This window comes from Molothrus ater, chromosome 2 (assembly GCF_012460135.2).
Source record: "Molothrus ater isolate BHLD 08-10-18 breed brown headed cowbird chromosome 2, BPBGC_Mater_1.1, whole genome shotgun sequence".
Lineage (NCBI taxonomy): Eukaryota > Metazoa > Chordata > Aves > Passeriformes > Icteridae > Molothrus > Molothrus ater.
The window spans coordinates 55,924,527-55,945,535 of NC_050479.2; positions in this window are offsets into that span (position 1 = coordinate 55,924,527).

A 21,009-nucleotide genomic window follows, 5' to 3' on the forward strand; every position below is an offset into this window, starting at 1 on the left:
GAGTCTTCCTCCTAGTGTCTGAAGTCACCAAAGCTTACAGTCTTTGCTATTAAAGGAATTTCTTCTTTCCAACCTGACAGGCACAGACTCTTCTGCAACAGTCTGCAGTTTGGGTTCTTGAAACAGTAGGGTCTCTAAGAAGAACTGAGTGATATCTCTCTCATCTTCCCTGAGGAGACACAGACTGCTGCTCTCCACCTGGAGCTCCTTCACTAGGCAGCACAACTCCTCAACAGCTGCAGACATCCTGGAGGCAAATTAATCTTCCCTGGCCTCAGAGAAACCCCACAGCTTCCTGCCGCTTGAGCCTTATAGGGCTGCAGCCTCCTTCTGAATCTTCAACTGGGTCAAGTCTTCAACATCTCAGGAGCTGTTGCTCCACTGGCTGCTGGGGATCATGCCTTATGTCATCACCACAGCTGAGGATGTGTGTGGGGCTAGATTTGGTCCGGCTGAGACAAGTTAATTTTCCCCACAGCAGCCCTCGCAGTGCTGTGCTCTGCACTGGTAGCTGGAAAGGTGTTTATAGCACACCACTGTTTTGGTTCCTGCTGAGCAGGGATGGCACAGCCTCAGCTCTGTCCCTCCAACCAGCTTACACCCTCACCAGCAGGCCGGAGGTGCACAAGATCTTGGGTGGGGACACACAGGGCAGCTGACCCCAACAGAACAAAGGATATTCCATACAATATTACATCTGTTCAGACATAAAAGCTAAGACGAAGGAGGAGAAGGGAGACATTCATTATTTATAATGTTTGCCTTCTCAAGCAATCGCTGTGTGTGCAAAAGCCCTGCTTCCCAGGAAGTGGCTGGACATCACCTGTTGATAGGTAGTGGGGAATAAAATATTCATTGTTGGGGATTTTTTCATCCTTTCCTTTCATGTGCACAACCTTCACTTTTCCTTTAGTAAACTGCCTATATCTCAGCCCATAATGATTTTTTGCTTGCTTGTTTTGTTTTGGTGTTTTCCATCTTATTCCCTTCCCCTGTACAGCTGTGGAGGGAAGTGATAAAAATAATATAGTGGCTTGGCATGCACCTGGCATCCAGCCAAGGTCAACCCACCACAGGTGTTCTTGGATGGGGTGTTACCCTCATCTTTGTAGCCCTCCACATTAACTGCTGCTCTGATAGCTTTATCTGTTGACTGCTTCAGCATGTTCACACTTGCGAAGTGGCACCATGTCTTGAAGTGACATATTATGATAATCTCCTCCATGATCCTCCCCTTAATGCCCAAAAAATGGCTGCTGTGTTTTTAAGGCCCAGGGCTGGGTGTGTGTGGCACCAGGGAGGGGGAAGTTTTGAGCTCTTTCATGGGCATTTTTCGAAGCCTCCCTGCCCAAGCATTCCGTGGCACTGTGCAGTTCAGCTTTGCTTGGCTTAACTTAGTTTTGTTGGCCCAGGCAAGAAAGCTTTTGCCTTCTCTGGCTTGAATGAGCTGTAGCAGCAACTTTTGAGCTGCCTTGAGATGAACTGAACAGCTGCTGTTCCAGGACCAGAGAAGCAGGACCAGCAGGAGCAGCATCACGCTCTTCCAGCCTCAAGCCTTGAGGAGCCAAGCTAAGGAGAGAAAGCAGACAAGAGGCCCCAACCTGGCTGTTTTGTCTGCCGTGGAGAAGAGGTTGACACCAGAGAGCCATGAGCTTTTGTGTCCTGCTGGAACTCCTTCATGGAAGCTCCACTCCCCTCAGCATGAGAGTCCGCACCATTTCACAGCTCGTGTCGGGAAGGGGTATTTCTTCAACACTTGCTCCATTCTCCAGGCATTTTTGGGTCTTTGTGTGTGTGTGTGTCTACGTGGGGCAGGGGGTGAGCCCAGTGAGCATTCCATTGTTAAACTGTTGGGTTTTTTCCCTTTTCTCTATTAGCATCAATTTTCCTATTTTTATAAGGGTAATACTGAAATTCCTCCAAGGAGACTACTCATTCCAGAATATCTTCCCTTAAATTTGATTTAAAACTGAGACACACCAACAAGCTGAATAGTGCTTTGGGTAAAAAATTGAAATCTAAAGTTTACATATTTTCAATGGAGGGCTTAAAAAGGAACTTACCTTTTGAATCATTTTCACACTACAAAATATTGATAATTTTCCTATTATGAACACCATGTCTTCATCAGTCTTTTTTTCAAAGGGATGGTAATATCAAATCAGATGTGATCTAACTGCAGGTGAAATTGAATGAGTCTTCAAATGGTAAATGAAACAAAAAAAACCACTGTATATGATTCTATTTTTTAAAAATATTTCCATTGTCTGAAGATTAAGTTAAACTGTGTCACACATGTCCAGAAGGAAATGGAAACACTCACTTTTCCATGATTATGCATTTTCCAGAGATCATCCTAGCAAAATCTTCCTTTTCTTCAAGAAGCGGCAACTATTTTATAGTCTATAACTCATATTTCTGAGCTACATTTAAGGATAGCCAGGCAGCAGACAAAGATTGTGATGGGTTTTTTTCTCTCAATCTATTCATACACTGTGAATAATATAGATTTATCTGTAAACAGTTTAATTTAATGTAAAGAAAAGAGAATAAAACACTGGGATTGGACTTTCTGGGAATGTGATATAACTTAAAATTAGATCAAAGAATCATGTTTACAAAGGCAGTAGGTATACTAAAACCATCCCTGATGTTCTCCCATCTGCTGCTTTAAAGCAGGCTTTTATCCTCCCCAAAGCTGATTATTAAAGGAATTAGAAATATTCCAAATAATAATGAAGAAATGAAAAGATATCTGTGTGACTAATTCATTGACTTTTAGCATCTTCCTTATGAAAATCCAATATCCAATACAAAGTTAGTATGTTGCTGAAGATGGTATTTTTTTGAGATGTTTGCCTCCATTTACTCCCAAAAGCATCTGACTGAAAAGGCTGAAGTAGCACTTTTTTAATGCTGTGGGAAGTACAGATGTACAGTTAAAGGCATGAGGAGACTTTCACCAGACGTGACCTTACAAAAAAAAAAAAAAGGGATAAAATCTCTACTATATTCTACACAGAGCTCCAGAGCTCTGTAAGGAGATTTTGTGAGTTTGCTGTTACAGAATTTAGTTTCTGTATTAGAATTTCCTTGTAAATTTACCTAAATTTGCCTCTTGTCACAGAACTCTGTTCTAAGACGCTCACATTAAAATGATAGTTTGAGGCACCTGGAGATTAATCTGAAATCCTGGTGCAAACAAGACAGAGTAGACAAATATGTGATTATCTGCCAGAGCATGCTGTTCCTCTGAAAAAAAAGCTCATCAATGAAACATGGGCAATGTAATGGCAATGTAATAGGCAAGTGTATTGCTGGATGTGAAAACGCTCTGAGAACTGAAGCTATGGGAAGTTCACAACATCAAATGAACTTGGGATTCATCAAACTAATTTAACAAGGGTACAGTGTACTTTTTCTCATGCAATTCAATAAAATATTTTTAATTCCAAAATGTATCTGAATATGCTGCACAATTCCAGGAGTTTTCAAGAGTAGACACCTCAACTTAAAAAAAACAAAAACAAAACCACTCTGTCAGGCACACTGCAGCTTCAAAAATCAATATCAGAAGTAATAGGAGTGAGAAGAAGTTGCCTCAAACTGCACCAGGGGAAGTTAAGATTGGATATTCGGGAAAATTTTCTACACCAAAAGGTTTGTCAAGTATTGGAACAGGGTGTCCAGGGATGTGGTTGAGCCATCAGCCCTGGAGATATGTAAAAGATGTGTAGATGTGGCACTTTGGGACAAGTGGAAGTGTTAGGTTTGCAGCTGGACTTGAAATTGAAGGTCTTTTCCATATGAATTTTTTCTATGAGCAGCGTGATTTTCCCTCCAAAAGGCGGGGTATGAATCGTGTCACACTTGCCCAGCTGCACCATCAACTCTCAGTCACTACGGGATGTGCTCAGCCTGTGAGGCCTCCTGGGATGCTGTCAGCAAACTGGCCCAGCATAAGCCAGGAAAGCTGGCAAATCCTGGTTGTTTCGATGTGGGGCATGTATGTGTGGATAAGACATTTGTGGACACCAGCTGGTGCAGCCACATGGCTCTTCGCTCTTCTGCATGGATTTTTCAGCTCAGTGAAGATTAGCTCGAGGATCTCTGTGCTCCACAGGCACATCAGTGTCAATGACTTTTTTCCATCCTTTATCCTCACTGTATTTCACTATAGAAAAAAACCCCACATCTGTTATGTGCCTAATGCAAGTTCTCATGCTTACTATTGCTCCATGTATTTGACACAGGATTCATGTGTTCACATTGTGAACACGTTACAAACCTGCTGTTTCAGTCATTGCACATATTGTAACCTACAAATATTTCAATCCTTTAAAAATTTCATGAGGATGTGTATTGGATTTATGTGACAAGATTTTGATGGGAGGCTGTGGAGACTGCAGGGATGGTTTCTGTGCAAAGAAGCCAAGGAATGCCCCAACACTGGACAGAGACAGTTCCAGCTGGCTCCAAGATGGGGCCACTGCTGTCCAAAGCTGAGTCAATCAGTGACAACTCTGTAGACACTAAGGTCAGTGAAGAAGGAGGGGGAGGAGGTGCTCCAGGCACTAGGAGAGATTCCCCTGCAGCCCATGGAGGGAAGACCTCGGTGAGGCAGGCTGTCACCTTGCAGCCCATGGAGGAGGACAGCAAAGCAGATATTCTACAGCTTATGGAGAGCCCCACAGTGGAGCAGGTGGACATGCCCTGAAAGAAGCTGCATGCCATGGAGAGCACTGAAGCAGGATCCTGACAGCACCTGTAGATCTGTGGGAAGCAGATCCATGCTGCAGTAGGTTTTCTGGTCAAGCCTGTGATCCTCTGGGGAACCCACACTAGAGCAATCTGTTCCTGAAAGACTGCATCCCACAGAGGTAAAGCATGATGGAGCAGTCCATGGAAAAATGCAGCCTGTGGGAAGGGGAGCAGAGGAAGAGTGCAAGTAGCAATGAGTTGCAAAGAGGAAGTATTATGAACTGACTGCAACTCATATTCCCCATCTCGTTGCATTACCTGGAGAAGGGAGAAAGCAGATGAATCATGAATGGCAAATTAAAGCTATGCTTAGGAAGAAACAAGGCAGATTTAGTTTTAGTTCTTTGTTTCTATCCTGTTCTATTTTTTGAGTTGGCAATAAATTCATCTTCCCCAAGATAAGGTTGTTTTGCCTCTGAAAGTAACTGGTGAGTGATCTCCCTGTCCTTAACTTGATTCACCAATTTTTTTCATCTTATACTTTCCCTCGTCATGCTGAAGAGGTGGAACGAGAGTGGCATATGGGTGTTTGGCAGCCAGATATTGTCAGTCTACCAAAGGATAACATGAGTGCGCATCACAAAATAGCTAATTTAAAATTAAACACTCATAAAACCAAAAGATCACTAATTAAGCTAAAGTCCTCAACATTGTTATTAGAGAACTCTGCATAGTGGAGGAATTTGTTGTGAAAATTAACATAATTTATTTATTTAATTTAACAAAACTCTAATTAACATAAGTAAATCTATAAATCTTCCAACAAAATAAATTCTGTGTTGCAAGTTGCTATGCCTTTAACATTACTTAAACCTTTTGCAAATTCTTAAGAAATCAAGGCAGGAAGAAAAAGACCATGAACAATTTATGTAGTTCTCAGTTCACAATACTATTAACAGGCTAACAAATTTTTGTACTGCTGAGTAATTAAAGTTCTTATTGCATGGATTTGTTTAAACTTTCTACTTTTATTTATATTAATACCATTAGGCCCTATTACATATAATTGTACTCATAAACCAGAATTGCCAGAGATGATAGAAGATTTGTTGTTTCTGCTGCAGAACAAGCAGGCTCAGGCTGATACAAGCAATCACCACAGACTGATTAGTGTGTGGTGCTCCAGCCCCACTGTGGCTTGCTGTGAGATAATATTTTATTATAAGGATGAATTATATTCACAAAGTACAGGGATGATGTGCTGAGGACCATGTCTACTGATACTCATTTAGCAACATACCTTTGCTGATGCTTATATCCTTGCCAGTTTACCCATTACAGGGAGGAATATAAAAGCAGGTCATTATAAAAATCTTGGAGGCTTTTCCAAGACTGTCAGAAAACGCTGTTCATAAACAATAAATATGAGTTTAAAAAAATGCCTCATTTGCAGAACAACCACAGTGTTTCATTCAGCATGGCACAGTGCAGTGCTCCACTGACAATTTAGCCGTGGCTTTGTGCTGAGTTCCGACTGGCCGCTGCGGCTCACTGCTTTCATTATGGCTGAGCTCTAGCTTAAGCACCTGTACCTAGGAACTCAGGGAATAACCACCAACTTCCCATATTTTCTGCATTAGAGGGGAGGGATGGGGCACTTTGAATGCCACCAAGTTTTGCCCACCTAAGTTTAAACAAGTATTGTTGAGGCAAGGTCCTGCTTCTGCAGACATGTTGTGCCTTGACTTTCCCTGAGAATTTCAGGTCCTTAAAGGGGATTTCTCCAGTCTGTTCAATGAAAGTGGTAATTCACTTTGGTTTTTGTCCCCATGAATAAACACTGATTTCACAATGCCATGTGCTTATTCCAGCTAGATGGGTTCTTGGGAAACTGTAGGAGAAGAAAACATCTTGTACTGATTAGCTTTGGGTTCTTTCCACAGCAATTACAATTTCTTCAGTGTAAAAATTAATAATGCATGTAAAGAACTTCTTGTGATTTTGTTAAACAGAACGTTGATCAAAAGGAATATCAAAAGTTGACTGCTTATATCTTGGATAAATTTTTTTTAAGGTACATACTATGATCTTGATCTGACCTGGTGGACTTTGTGACTTGCTTCAGAAGCCAGTAGTCTAACAATGTATAATAAAGTCTTCTAGATATATCTCTGAAAAATAGCACTGAATTTCTTCAGAGGATTGTGAATTTAAAGGCACCAGCTTCATAGGCAACCTTTTTCCAGTATCAGATCACTTGTTTCATTGTAAAGGCAGCTGAGTGAAATTTCTGCAGATATTTAGTTTTAAATACCATTGGAAAGACAATCTGATGTATTTGACAGCACCTCTAATTCATTGAAGTGATAACATGTTTATAAGCATTTGCTTCTGTTTACATAATGTTACACAGTTATTCAACTTTGTAACAGGGCCAGTGGATTTTGGTGAAATGACTCAATGACTCCCAAGTTTTTTGACAGAACTCCCAAGTTAACTTGCCAAGATTTACTTTCCCAATAAGCCAAAAGACAATATACAGTGATAACCTAACTGGCACTGGCAAACTAGAAGGAAACACATTTCAACAGAGATAGAAAGGAGAGGAAAACACTCAAAGAGAACAGAAAAAAAATCATGAAAACAGACTGAGAGCTCAAAAGACTCATTGTTGACTTTATTTGTACTGGATAAATGCCAAAAAGAAATTCAGACTTAGAGAAACAAAAACAAGAAGTGGCTTCAGCCAGGAATATCAGCAACTGATCATGTCAGGCTGCTTTCTCAGTACAATTCTGAAAATTTTTTCTCCTATTTTTGTCACTGACCTTCAGCTTTCTCACATGGTCCTTTTTGTAATTTTCACTTGAGCCAATTCACAGATGTAATCAGGCTTATCTCCTTACTTCTCCTTAATTCCTTTATCAAAAGCACAACCATCACTCAATACTTCCCTATCCAGAAGAATTTATGTTGGCTTTTTGATTTTCTTACAGGCAATAGAAACTAAGAAACCACATCCACACACATTCAGTGGGGATCGAGAAGGAAAATTAGGGTGCTACCACAATGTTAACAAACTACCAATATACTTGCTCTGTTGGATAATAGATGTCCTTCTCTGATATACTGTTTATTTTGTCTATTCAATTTGGCTTTAGAGTATCATCTTTATTTTTACATACCCTAGATCCAAAAAGGGAAGGAGGAGGTAAAGAATAATAGTAATAATTCATGACTATATGTTGAATTGAAATGTAAAGATCATGATGATGATGAAAAAGACAGACCAAATATTCTAAGATGACTAAAGGTAAGCATAAATAGACATGACAAAAGTCCTAATCTTGTGTAATGCGAAGACTCCAAAAGAATTGCTTTACAGGCAGAAAAGCAATATTGGTATTGTACTCAATATTAAAAAAAGGCATCAATTAAAATAATATAATCAATTTGTTCAGTTATTACCTTCCATGAAATGTGTGTTTAAAACGTCAGCATGGCTGATGAAAAAAAAAAAAGTGGAAGAATACTCCAAAGTAAGAGTATTCTTTCCTCCTACATAAAAATGTTATGCTCAGAAATGCTGGAAAACAGTAACAAAAGTCATTAGATAAACCAGGGGTTTAATAAAATGTGGGTCAAGAAAAATGTATGCATAACAATGTTGATATTTTAAATGGCCCATAGGATTTTCATGGTGGAAATGTCATGAAAGAAATGCTTACCTCAAAAAGTGAGTCTGTTTTAACAACTGAACTAATTTTGAACATTGACATTGATGCTTATGTCTAAAATACTAAGAATGGCATCAACACCATAAAATCATTGATGACTCACTCTAGTATGATTCTGCCTACTAACCATTTCTTCTTTTGACCTTAATCCAGAGCTCAGATAAAGGAAATAAATAAATAAATAAATAAATAAATATAAACTTAACTGCAACCAACAGATAAAAGTATTTAAATTCTGATTGGTGGTTTCTTAGATGGATTTATGGAAAGACAGAACAGATCTTCTTAGCAGTCACTCTGAGTAGGATGTGTCACTATGTTTCACCTATCTATGCTTTCCAAAATTATCATAACAAAGCTTATTAAATCAAAAGGCTGGAATGCTTGCAAGATATTCAGAAGAGTTCACCATCTTGAACAAATACAATTTTTTAGCTGATAATAATGAGTATCACAGAGCCTTTGAAACTGGGAGCGACCTCTGGGCATTGTTTATTCCAAGCCACCTACTCAAAGCAAAGCTGGCTACAACAGGTTGATCAAGGTTGTGTACAGTTGGACTTTGAATGGCACCAAGGACAGGAACTTCGCAACATCTCTGGGTAACCTGTTCCACTATCTGTCCATGCTCACATTAAAAACATGTTTTCTATCATTCAAGGAGAATTTCCTGTGTTTCAACTTGCACCTCTTCCTTCTTGATCTGTCACTGAACACTACAGAGAAGACACAAGGTAGCAGCATGGCTTATGAGCTGCTGACTTTTAAAAAACCACCCAGGGGTTCTATGGCATTTACTGAATTCTAAACTCCTTAGGAGACAACAGTACTCAGTTTCCCTATCAAGGAATGGGCTCACAGTTGGCCCACTGGCTCACAGTTATAGCTGAGTTTTCTTACACAGAGAAGCTCCTTCACAGGGATACTGAGCTGGCATTTTGCTTCTGCCAGACAGAAACCATCAGCCTATGCAGAGTTCAGAATTCCAACCTCCAATTTCATAAATGCACAAAATCTCTCTTTCTCTTCTTGTAGCATCAAAATAGGGCTACCCTGAGTACCCATTTGGTAAAAACAAAGAAAATTCATTTGTCAGCCCTAATTAGCTTGACTAGAGCAAGCTTAGAAAGCAGTGCAGACAAATTAAGATACTGTGGAATGCATGTCAGCATAGTTTTCACAGCTAATGAGAAACTTACAATCCAAGGCACAGCTTTACCACAGCTCGGAGGCTGGTGCTGCCCCACCTTCACACTGCTGCTGCCATAAACTGCCTGAGGAGTGACACAAGCCATTTGACAAAGCCAGGAAAGCACCTCTTTGCAAAGTGGTTTGCTACTTCACTGAGGTGGGCTTTAAACAAGGCTGTTGGGAAAACTGAAAATACCTGAAGAGGAGTGAAGGGGAAATATACCTGAGGGGTATGAAGTGGTGCACAGAGAAATCCATATAGGTGGAGGCCCCCTCATTACTGCTATGGAAGCTGCATTACTTGAGACTCATTGCAAGTGTCTGCACACTGCATGGGAAACAAGCTGGAGAAATTAGAGACTGCCTATGAACAGTTCCAGAGCTGTAGTCTCATTAGAATCACAGATATATAATGGGGTATGATTCATGAATGGAGTGGTACAACAGATGGATACAGGCCCTTTAGTATGGATGGGACAGGAAGACAAGCAGGAGGGGCTGAATTTGGTGCAATGGAGCAGTAAACATGCATAGAACTTTACCTTGGAGCAAAGAGCAAGCTGGTCAAGGACAGACCAACATGGGTGATGTCAAAGTGAACATCTGCTACAGACCACCTGATCCACAAGCCTAAAGCCTCACAAAGCCTTCGTCTAAAAATTAAAAATCAGTTGAATAGCAGAGGTACAGATCTGGACTTTAAACATAACAGATTTAGCTTCTTCTGGAATCTGATTGGTGGGGGCACATGAAAAACCAGCCCTATATAGCCTAGGAAAGCTAGCTCATCTTCAAGGACAATAGTCTTTTCCAATGTGCAGACAGTCTAGTAATCATGGGAGATGGCCAGCATAGAAGAACAGGGAACACGTGATGGAGCTTAAATGTAAAAATGAAATAAACAGAAGGTAGAAGTGGGAAGCAGTGACCTGAGAGAACTAAAGAGAATATTGCTCAAACATACAGGTTTAAAATGACAGCCAGAAGTTGAAACTGGAGTTGGAAATAGAAATAAATGCAAAAGGCAACAAGTGAGACTTCTGTAGGTACACATGCAGCAAAAGGAAGGCAGACAAAAATGTAATCTCACTTTTCAATAGGCAAAGGATCTAGTGATAAATGATGCAGAAAAGACTTAAAGCAACTTCTGTCTCAGTTTTACTGACAAGGTTTGCTCTGAGGCTCACCAGGTCCCTAAACCTGGCAGCAGTCTGTAGGAATTAAGCCCAGCAGAGAGAAACTAACTTAGAAATCACACACACCAAATTTTGACACACCAGAGTCAGTATGAAGACATCAAAGCATCTAAATACACTGAGGGAGGTAAATAGAATCATGACAGGACTATTCTCTATATTCAAAGATCCATGATTACTGAGAAATGTTCCTGATGATTAAAAAAAGCAAAAATAAAAAGCCATACACATCCTTAAAAAAAAAAAAACCATGGCAAGAAAGCACAGACAAAATTAACTCACCCACAGAGGCATCACAGTATCATGCATCACATGAAATGAGCTTGAGGACAGTATTCAGGATCTTATCTAAATTAATTATTAATCTCAGCAAATCTAAGAGTCTGGAAAACTAATGCCAAAATCTGGATATAAGACACAGAGTCCCATCATTCCATCACACAAAACCCAGCTCCTCCCCTGCCTCAGATCTGAGTTTCCCCAACTGGGAGCCAGATGCTTTGTTCAGCATCAGACCGCAGAAAAACATCAGCACTTGAACAAAGAGGTTTGAACTCAAGTTTGGATTCAAATCCAAGCTGACATCACATGCAGAGATAATCATAGCTTTAGACATTTCCTTGCTCTTCACTGAAAGACTCTCCATCTCTTCTGATATGTGCCATTACTGAGATATGTGCTACAGATGTGCTCAACCTTCATTGGTTGAATCCCACAGAGTTAATGCTTGCCTAGATAAATTCCACATCAAATTTCCTTCCTCTGACAGTTCTTTGTACTCCATTGAAGAATCATAATGAAATGTAAATCCTTTGCATATTCTCAGTGCTGACAGATTTTGAATCATAGCATGAAAATCATATGACAGACATGGATTTCACCATGTACAAGACATTTCTCCTTTACATGGCTTTCAGTCTACTTGGCAGCTTATTCCCTTCATGCCTAGAAGGTTTTGCATTGCTCCTTGGCTGCCTGAATTCCTGAAATGATTTTAGCCCAGTCAATTTGCTTACCTATGTGGGTTAATCAATTTTTTTTAAAAACTAGGTAAAATGCAAATCCTAATGTTTTTTCTTCTACCAGTAACACAAAAAGAAAAGTTACAGTAACTAAATCTTACAAGTCTTTTATTTCCTAAAAACTACAAAAGTGTTACTTATATATGTAAGTAAAACTTCAAATATTTGCTAACACTTCATTAAGAAATACTAGATTGATTTAGCCATCTAAATCTTATTTTACAATTATTTTTTGAATCTGTTCTTGTATTTATGTTACTTAACGTTACCATCTGCTCTACTTCCTTGACTGAAATGAGGTTTATCTTGCCTTGCCAGGGAGAAAAATAATTTGCTGCATTGTATGCACTTTCCTTAAGCATCAAGATAATTTGACTCCTTGTGTTCACATGTAAAGGTTTCCTGAGAAAATGTTTAGACTTTTCTTCAGTTCTGAGCACTGGATTACAGAACCCTCAGATTCCTTTGGAGATCTAAACATGTTTATACAGTTTGTTCAAGTTTGCTCATACCTAATTTTTGAAATACAATGGGGACAGGTCTTTTAAAAGTCATGAATCATCTGTCAAAATCCTTAGAAGTTACTGAAGGGAGTAATACTGTGCCTTGTCTCAACTTCGGAACAAATAACAACACCATTGCAATGACTCACTTTCTTTTTTTCATCTATTATGATAGAAGATATGAAAATGAGGGCATGCAGGTAATTTGGTGGTGTAATACACTAAACAGGAGACTGAAATTTCAATGAATTCTGAGTGCAGTGATGACTTTGTCAAGAAATAATGAATCCAGAAACCTAGTTTAGTTAGATAATTCTTTATGCCAGTCTACTGCAGAAACGTTAAACTAGCTTTCTTTCATTATTTGTTGTATAAAGGGCTGTATTTTTTCTTCAGCAGTCCAATCAGGCTTCAGGCCTGCCAACTCAAAGCTGCATTTCATAGTCAAGTTCAGATTAGCTTGTATGAGGAGAAAACATTTAAAAAAAGAAAAATAAATTAGTGTGACAGCTTTAAATAATGCTCTCTTTTCCTTTCTTCTCCCAAGAAAGAGAAAACTATTCTCTCCAAGACTTAGGAAACAAAAAATATATTGTCTGTGTAATACACTCATGGCTAATTAGAGTTTTTCAATTAAGTAACAACTCTTTACAAATATGTATTACCAAAAGATTAGTCCACGACATTGGCTTTGCACAGAAAACTTCTATGTGCTTTGGTCAGAAGAGAGTTGCCTTCCTCCAAGAGTGAGACCCTGATCCCGGGATCTCTGTATGTGACTGCTACTGCTACTTACTCCCCCTATCTCCATCATCACTTGTAGGCTATCTAGCCTTTATGTAAGGGTACAAGGATTAAACTTTGTTTTCTCATGTCCCAAATCAAGCATTTGAAGAAAAAGAAAAAACCTATCATATATTGAAATGGACTGTTAATTCAAGGTGTAATCCTTGCCCACCACCTAGCAGAGATCCTGTGGAGACAGAGCAGTGCAGCATAAAAATCATTGCAAGATCAGTGAGTTGAAGCAACTGTTTATTTTTAAATCTCACTCCTTTCATATGTTTTGGATAGAGGGTGTGGTATTTTTGGGGTCCCCCATCATGGTGAGGAAAGATGAATCTCACTCCATATTCTTAGAAGGCTGATATATATGATATGATATGATATATGATATTATGCTATACTAAAACTATACTAAAGGATAGAGAAAGGATACAGACAAAAGGCTTAACGAGATAATAATGAAAAACTCATTACTCCTTCCAGAGTCCCAACACAGCCTGACTGTGATTGGTCATTAAGTTAAAACAATTCACGCAAAACCAATCAAACAACCACCTGTTGGATAAACAATCTCCAAACTCCATTCCAAAGCAGCAAAACACAGGAGAAGCAAATGAGATGATATTGTTTTCCTTTTTCTCTGAGGCTTCTCAGCTTCCTGGGAGAAGAATCCCGGGCAAGGGATTTTTCAGAAAATACGACAGTGACAGGAGGGAACAAAGGAGTTCTGTTAAACATAGCTGTTTCTTTGAAATGCCATGTGATCTATCACGGCAATCAGTTTCTGCGTCAAACTACATGCTGCATCTTCACCTCTGTGTCAAGGTTTGAAGACAGGAGATTTAGCAAGCCCTAGCTCTCTGCCTGTTTTCTGGAAGACGTGCTGCCCCCAGGGAAGTTTTATTTAACCTGTTGCAAGGCTTCACTTCAGGCTCTTCTAAGGAGCATGGTGTGGAGCATAAGGGTATGAAAATGAGAATTTAAACCTTAACATATAATCACAATTTTAATAGATGGTTTCACCTCAGACATATAATGACAAGCATTTTCATTATAACAAACTTGCTTGTAGTCAATTCAGAAACCTTGAACTTTATTCCTTAATCATGAGGGGGGTTTTTTGTTTGGTTTGGAGTTTGTTTGTTTGTTGGTTTGGTTTGTTTGAGGTTTTTTTTACATTTTACTCTAGTTGCCTGGTGGAAACATAGTTTTTTAGCTGGACCTGAAATCTATTCAGAATGGATAGATTTTCTTATTATGCATTCTGACAGAGTTCTGCAGTTAGTCTTACTTCACACTTGCAGTTTAGCACTGAAAATAAACTAGAGCTTCTGCGTCTCAGTTATCTTTTTATGGTAAAGAAATGGAACATGAATAAGGAGGAAATATCCATTTTCTTTCATAAATTAATATGTTTTGTCACTTGAAATTGTCATATATTATTTCACACCTATCAGCTAAAGAAATTTGTACATTGCTATCATTATTCAGGCTCATATGACTCTCAACAGTTCACTTTTTACAGAGACTCTTGTTGAGATTTTTTTGTGGTCAGTTTTGGTAACTACACTATCAATGGCAATGACACATGGGAAGTAATAAAATAAACCTGCATAGTAAAAAAGCAAAACTTCACTTGTGCAGTAGTGTATTTCTGGAGAAAAAATAAAAAGCTGTATTTTTAGCTGAAGATTTTTTAAAATAAAAACTATTTTTAAAATATTTATTCTAATTATAGAATTTCTGGATAGAAGAGTCAGAAAAGATTTCCTATTAAATCATAATTATAGTGAACAGAAGATATGAAAATTCCATAAACTAAATGTTATTTGAACTGCGACAAAAAACGAAATTCAAAATTAAAGTGTAAAATATCAGTGTAGCAAGTGAGTAGCAGAATCTTACTATTTCAGTGTGAGAGTTTAAATATGCACATGGATCTTCTATGCATGACAAAGCCAGTCAAACCAAAAGAACTCAGCATCTATTTCCAGAAACTAAGAGTGTAACCTAGCTTCTCCAATGGACCTGATGCAGGGGATCTGGCCATACACATCCTTTGTAAATACTGGAGATGTTTGAAGCATTTGAATGAATTACATGAAAACGAAATGTTCATTCATGAAGAAAGAAACCAGCTCCAGATCCAAAATTTCAACATTAAACCAGGTACATTTACTGTAAGACCACCAGCTAGATTAACTATGGAGTATTTCTACTTCTTCCATTGAAGTTGGTCCTAGGTACAGAAGGGAATACAACAATCAAGAGTTCTGGAGAAAATCATAAATGTATCTGTATTACATGGTCAAGTTTGTGCTCATTTTTTTGTAGAAGTGGATTGAAACATTGTATTTTAAAAGAAAACTAGGATTTAATACAACTTTCCAAAAGTAGAAATTAAACTTACAATATTAGATAACTTGTCTTGAATAGAAATTATAGCTATATGGTATGCTGCTTGGTACGTAACAATACAACGAAATGCAGGGATGTAGTTTATACCAACTACTGCAAAATTTATTGTTTAAATTCTTATTACAACAATGCACAAAGCAAAATAATGTGTTTACTGTCTCTGAGGAACATCTGAAGCTTGGTTATTGAATTTCTTAAATTAAAATACCTGGCAACATATCAAACTTAGTCTTGATGTCTTGGATGAGAAAACACCTTCAAATAAAATCTATTGGATTATAAGCAGGCATGTTAAACATGATTGCCATAAGTAAATATAATCTAAAAAAACTCCACAATTCATATATTTGTATGAAGCTTAGAAACTAGAATATACTGAATAGATTATATGAAGTGTTTTGTAATGTTTCACTGCATTTACCTCACACAACTGGCTTGACCTAATTTCTGACAAACTTGTATTTGAAATGTAATCGCTCTACACGGCAAATCATCAGGCACTTACCTTTGAATCATGATTCAGGCACAACAGCAAAACCCCTTACTTCTAATTTACCCAAGAGAAAGTGTATAGAGTTTCAAGCACTCAGAAAAGTACTTTAAACATGGTGAAAAAGTAAAAGCAAAGACAGGCTAATAGGAAAAAAAAAGGCTTGAATGAAAAACGCATTTAATATTGCTTACCTTTAAACCATATATATCTCACACACTAGATCTCTGGGATTTTTATCACCAGCTAATTTGATCTTGTTTGAGTGGTTTTCAATAAAGAAATGCTTTAACAGCAGCAAAGTCTGTACAGGTGATAGTCATTTCCCCTTCCTTGTGAAGAGAATTAACATCAATAAAAATGTGACTGTTAAAATTGTGCTCTACCTCATGTTAATCACCAAATGTTCAATGGCTTTATACTTTTTATATGTAGCCTGTATCCTGAAAACTGAAACATTTTGTAAGGATTCATCTGCTTTCAAGAAGAAATCATAAATGTACCTAAGACAGGTACTGTGCTTTTCATCCACCCTTCCTAGAAATGCTGCCTTCTAAACCAGCCTGTTTTGCCATTCACTGTACCTTTCCCTGATCTCCACTGACATCATGCCTTGATGCCCTTGAAGATCTAAAACATCATCTTTGTTGGAAGAGATGTTATTCTCCTCTTTCCTTCTCAAGTCAGAGTGTCTGGAGTAATGTCAAGCCTCTAAAGAAGTCCAGAATGATAGGGGTATAATAGCATAAAATTTATGGCACTAATTTTACACTCTAGGATTTGGTATCAGGGAGTGTGCAGATCCTCTTTTCTACTGGGTGCTGACCTATCACAGCAGGGACAGAAGACAGAGAGCGCCAGACCACAGCAGTTTAGCTTTTTTGTCTACTAAGAAACACAGGATTATAAAGGCCTGCAGAAGATAATTAGCCTTTCTTTGTCATCTCTTTCTGTTTTAAAGGAATCTACTCACTTTATGCAGTCTTTTACTTATGACATGACACAGAGATATGCAGACATATGTATTTTTCAGGGGGATACATATACAGGAACACTGTACACAGTTTAAATGTTTATTTTTTGTCACAAATAATGTCAGGATTTAAGCCATTGCTTATGTTTAAGCCATTGCTCCTACTATATCCTTTAGGAACAGCTGTAATTATCAAATGTATCAACTTGCAAAAAATAGTTGAGCCTTTAAAATATTTACAATATAGAATAAATATGTTGTCATGGACAAATATCCCATTTCTTTTATCAGACATCCTCACTGTGATTCTATTATATTATCCAGATACAAAACTGTTGGAAAAGAATCAAGCTGTATACTTGTGACCTAGAAACATACATTGCAAAACACTTTCCTTTAAAAGCACTCTCCACTTTTACATCCATTGAAATGCAACAAAAATGAAGAGTTATTTGGTCCAGCTGACCTTTTTTTTTCTATGAAACATTTGTTGTCTCATTCTACTTGTAGAATATGAATATACTTAATTATTTTTTGTCCATACCAGCCCCTGGAAGAAAAAATGATTTCTGCCTGTTTGGAAAGCAAATTTAGATTGAACTAAAATATTCCAAATTTCAGCATAATATCAAAAAGTGATGAAAGAAATTTTACAGCTATAACACCATTTATGAGACAGAATTACATGAAACACATTGAATCCAATTCAGAAAAAATACACCTAAGTAGTTTACATATTTACACTATCCTCTTGATTTGGATAGAGTTATGATCAAAATGCCATATTTTTCTCAGTAATCACCTTGTTTTATGGGATAATCATAAGTTTATTGAATTCTTTAGCCAAATCAGAGGCTAAAATTTAAGCAGTGAGATACTGATCAATATACCTTGAGGCTTGTGAGTTCCATTCCCAGTGCCCAACTAGATATTCTTCTTGATGGAACTGATTCCCTTGACTTCACCCTTCTATTCTATTTTCAAGTTTAACATTTCTCTTTTGTCTTGTGTTTTATATGTAATCTCTTTTTTTCTATTCCTTAGTTTGTCTTTATGTAATTCATTGCCTTACCTTTACTTGTTCAACTGGAGCAGATCTATTTTTTCTGACACCCAAGAAAAGGAGATGAACCACTGCTATTTTCATTTTACAGATGGAAAAATAAAAGAACCTGCCTGAAACCACAAAGTAAGCTGGTATTACTGTATAGATTGCCTCCTAGATGAGTGATATAGCCTCCAGTCCCTCAGTGATACTAATTTTATTTGAATGGTCACTGCCAAGCAACACTCCTGAGAGCAGGTGTTGCAGGAAATTATGACCTGTTAGCTGTGACCATCAGACAAACCCAGAAGGTATCAGAGCACAAGTAAAAGACTATTCACATTGCTACAAATTGAGACCATCATAAAAGGAATGCTTGTTGTGCATTGTAAATCACACAGCCATACAGGACGGGACATGCAAAATTTGAAATATGTGTGGACTTGGTAGTTTCCAGATAGCTTTGATTAAACTCATGACTGCAGCTGGCCCAGATTTTTTCAGTTGCATTCAATGATTTGTCACAGATTTATAATTTTGCTTTTACAGTTTTAGTCTTACACAAGGGTTGCAAAGAAAAGATCCCAGTCAGGAACCTGTAATGCAGCCAGTTCTAAAGACATTTTATAATACTCATATATTAAATGGTCTGAAAGACAGGGAGTCTGATTGATAGCTTAGAGTTTGAATTGCAAACTATCTTCATTTTCTAAGGTGCAGATGTCTTACATACTTATGATAGAACTGAAAAATGGAAAAGCGCAGGAACTTGACAAATAGTAGTTTTAAGATCTTTTGCACATTGTTTTACTTTCATGTTTCATTTTTAAAGCCTGTGGATTTGAGATGGAGTCAAAGTGTAGATTTCTTGCTTGTATGTTTAATGTAAACTGTAATAGTTTGACAATTACTTCCAAGCAATTATACAAAGTGTGCTCAAACAACAAAATATTAAAAGTAATGAAGAATTACAATCTTGAGCTTTTGGGGTTGTCTTTTCTTTTTCTTTCTATTTGTTGGTTGCAGATTTTTCTGAGAGGAGCTGGACAAGTAATATTGTTAAGTCATTGGTAAATATGGTTCTTAGCAAATATTTTCTCTGTAAGCAACCAAAGGACTGAAAATTGTGCTGCAGTGGAATTACTGGGTGTTTTCAAGTTTGGTTTCAAATGTGCCTTGATTTTCTCCCAGAAATTTTAAATCTTTTTAAAACACATTGAGATTAAATGTATTTAACTATACCAAACACTCATACAACTTCCTGTATAGTTGGTGGAAGCATAGGGATTACAGACTTTTCTTTTTTCCTGATTCATTTTTAGAATGACCTTAGGCTGATTAGGTTCTTAGATGTTTCAGCTAAGGGCCTGATGACACATTTTCCATGAAAGTGACTCAATTTACCCTTAGGAACAGAAAATATAAAGGAGACTTGTGGATTGTCAAAGGGAGGAAAGCATTTCAGTTTCTTGTTTGAAGCTTGTGTTAGAATCCTTGGAGTATTTTTGTTACTTCAAAAAACATCAACTTTAAAACTTTTAGTCTATATTTTGTAGTTAATATTTTGTTCACATGCCAGCTGATGGCTGGACATGTGAATATGGAACTGTAAAGGACTATTGGAATGCCAGCTGATAAAAGTGTGCTTTAAAGAAAAGAGACCATGTTAACTGTGATGTAATACTTGTGTAAACAGACTGAGTGGCCGCTTGGAGAGGCATTTTGGATTGAAAACATGTTTGCTGGGATATGTTTGGCAGAATACGCAACATTTGCTTCTTTGTGTAACAGTAGGCAATTCATTTCACTTCACATAAGTCTCAAATAGACTATGGATCAAAGTGTGTGACTGTTTATGCAATCTTGCTTTGCAAGAAAAAAAATAATTCATATTTTCAGTCTTTTGTCCAAATCTGTGTTTGTGTGTGAACAAGGGTATTTTTTTTTTCCCCTAAATAAACTTCTGAAATTTCAGTTCAGTAGACAAGACTCGCTCTGGTAACCTGTATACCACAAGCTATGATGGTATGCCATAGGTTATGTCTACTGATTCAATTAAACAGATCTTGAAATGCTTTATATTTTCTTGCAGTGGTATAGGAAGGTCTTAAACTCCAAAGGCAAATAGTGCCATACAATTTTCTTTAAATTGTGCTGATTTCACTATGAAACTTCCACTGATGCCACAGTTATGATCTTGCAATGATTTGAATCCTGCAGCATATGTAGTTCCTTATCTGTGGAGGAAAAATAAAAGAGGAAGAATGAGCTAGTCCAAGAGATTATTTTTCCCCATCCTTCTCTGAGAAGATTTTATCTACAGACAGACTTATTGACTTATTTCTGTGTTCCTTTATTTTGCATGACAGAGAGAAAGCATAGACTTGCATGGGTAAGTGGGAGTAATTTAAATTTAAACATCTGAAAAATTAGATACATAAATTTTATTTTAATATTTGAAAGAGAAATAAGTGTATCAAAATAAAAATTCATATGTCCTTGGGCACATATTTTATGATAAAATGCATTGTCCTTTAAGAATTCACTTTTCATTGAATAAAGGTGAACCAAGACCCAAGATCTTAAACATTAAAGACAAATTTCAAATTATTATGGTAGGAGAAATTACTCTTCCCCAGCACCTTCTCTACTGACTGGCACTGATTTTCTGCTCCCTAACAAATAGCTGATAGAGCCTTCAGGTCTCTACGTGTACCATTTGCCTATGGACCTATTATCTTTAAAGTTATCATTTTACTAGAATTGAAGAGGATGTGAGAATAGAGGAATTTGAAAGCTGCACACAGAATGAATTGCCAAGCCAATTACAAGCTGTGGCTGTAGGATTACTGTATAATCACTCCAGAAGAAAACCTGCTCATGTGTGTTATTAATAGACTACATATAAGGAATTGCACCATAGTAATTCAGCTTTTGAAAATAAAGA